The sequence below is a fragment of the Sinocyclocheilus rhinocerous genome, unplaced genomic scaffold (assembly GCF_001515625.1).
Source record: "Sinocyclocheilus rhinocerous isolate Xijiao unplaced genomic scaffold, SAMN03320098_v1.1 scaffold2716, whole genome shotgun sequence".
NCBI classification, from domain to species: domain Eukaryota; kingdom Metazoa; phylum Chordata; class Actinopteri; order Cypriniformes; family Cyprinidae; genus Sinocyclocheilus; species Sinocyclocheilus rhinocerous.
Window position 1 is genome coordinate 77,683 of NW_015624199.1, and position 2,806 is coordinate 80,488.

Sequence of the window (2,806 nt, forward strand, 5' to 3'; positions counted from 1 at the left end):
CTATTTTATTGATTACATGATTACATTTTATTCACAACACATTATTCATAATTTATTGATTTTCCCTAATTCTTATTTTGCATATTTTAAATTTATGTTTCTAAAATAGCCTACCTCTTATATACATTCAGAAAGTCTTACAGGTTTTTTTTTTTGGACATTCACACAAAAACAGTCACTAGTCAGGTGGCTATAACCTAACCATGTATTCGTCTTTGGAAGGCTTTTGTCTTTCAAACATTAAAATGCACATATTCACGGTATTTCTTATTTACTTGTAGTGCAGGGATTCCCAAACTTTTTTTTGTCAGCCGGACCTCTTTCACCTAATATATTTACTTGAAATACCCCCTGAAATGTTAAGGTAATAAGTAAATAATTAAGTAACACATTTACATGTTTTAGTTTCTCTGTTGGTTAATGGTCACATGACATGCAAACAAATAAAATATTTTTTGTTTTGTTGTTATTTTCAAATGATTTATTTTAATTTTACATTTTTTTATTTATTTAATTATTAGCTTTGCATTATACTCATGATGTGATAAACAAGTTGTCAAAAGTAATCTAAAAGTAATCTGATTATATTACCTAAAATGTGTAATGTAATGGATTACATTACTAACTACAATTTTTGTCATGTAATTTGGAATACCATGGAATATAACGGACTACAATTTGAAAGTCATCTACCCAGCACTGGAAACAGCATGGCAACATTCTAAGAACCAGCCAGAACACCTTAGTAACCGCATAGCAACATCCTAGCAACCACCCACAATGCATGAGTTTTGCAGTGGCAAATATCACTTTTATTTATGTATTTGTTTTTTTTGTTTTTTCTAAAAACAAATGTATGAATCAAGTTTGATTAGTAACTCTTCTTCTCCCTCAGTATAGCAGACCGCATGTCGTCTCTCCAGCCTACTGGTAACCGTGAACGGCTGTGCACTGGAAGCAATTAAGATTAATGATTAATCGAACCCATCTGAAACCGACCGGCCAAGTCAGCGAACTGTTTTCCATCTCTTTCCAAATATCAACGGCCACCAGCGGGGCCGGTCATGACAGTGACCCTCAGCGCACATCTGCGGCCCACGAGTGTCTCCAGCTGCCTACGGCTTCACATGCGGACGCCACACCTGCCCAATCCCAGCATCCCTCACTCAAAGGACCGCCTCTAGCTAAAGCGCATCCCAAATGACTTCCGATGAATCTCTTGACTTTGAACCACACAGCTGGTTTGCAATAACCCCTTCATCCGTGCGCTAAGGGTCTGAAACGCTGACCGTTTAGCACATATCCGAAATGTATATTTCACAGAAGTTACGAAACCATCTGTACACGTGGTTCACTCGATGTTTATGCTAATCTTCTGAATGGCCCGTGATTGAACTGTGGGTGTCTGCCAGCTCCTTTCTTTGCTGGTCTTTCTGCTTTCTAATTTTTAGTTACTGTTGAATCCACTGAGCTTCAGAGGACACAAAGGGCTCCTGAACAAGGGCCAGCCCACCCCACAGATGGTCGGGGGATCAGAGGCTGTCAGCGCGCTCCAACAAGCCAGGCACCGGGCTTCAGTCTCCACAGGAGCATGGCGGGTCTGAATGGGAGCATTTCCACTCGCTTCTATAGCCCCCCGCTAGGCATTTGTAAAATGATTTGTGGCAAATTTGTTGGATCAATATGGATGCCGGAGGTGAGGCTCCTCTTTCTGTGTAGAAGCACCGCTTGGTTCCTCGCAGCCGAGCTAAAGCGGATCTGTTTATAGCTCAGTGGCGGTAAAGACATCTGGAGATCGGAGGTGATGACATGTTGACCGTGACAGAACGCGCTAAGCTGGCCAAAACCTGCTGAAGAAATGTAATTAGTTGTGATAGGCCTGGGACAGAGCGATTGTGTTGGAGGTGACTTGCATTGGCTAAGTGAGTTCGTGAACCTTTGGAAGCGTGATGAGGGGGGAAAAAAGTGCAGGTCAGGCTAGTTGGTATTCTGGGATAAGTGTGCAAGTTTCACACTTGCAAGTTATCAAGTTTTATTTATTTATTTATTTTGTCTCCAAATTAATGTCGTCTGCCCCCAAAAAAAGTACACTGAAGTACACAACAAATAATAATAATAATATTAATAATTATTAATGCTATTAATAATATATTTATATATATATATAATGAAAATATAAAAACTGTTTAAACTTGTAATTGTTAATAATAATAATTATTTTTATTACTATTATTGTTATTTTTTTCTATTATATAAAACTATAAAATTTAACTAATCAATAAAGAAATATATTACTATTTCAATCATACTTCAGTACTTTAAAATAAACAATGATTATTTAATAATATTAACAATAGTATATAGTCATTTAAACGTTATAGTAATTCAAATGTAAAAAAATTAAGCTAATAAAATATTACTATTGCAATCATAATACTGTACTGTAAAAAATAATATTTGTCATTATTATCTATTTCAAAATCATATTTTTATTTTATTATTTAAATTATAAAACTTAAACTAATCAATAAAAAATTACTATTGCAATCATACTATTGTACTGTCAAATAAAAAACAAGTATTTAATAATATTAACAATTATTATTAATTTTTATAATTATAAAAATGTATACTTTTTATAATATTTTACATAATCATTTAATTTATAATAAAAATTATGAATATAAATATATAAAATATGTATGTAATACATGTAATAAAAATATAAAATATTACTGTTGCACTGTACAATAAAATATAATAATAATTATTATTATTATTGTTCAAAATATATTTATTTTATCAT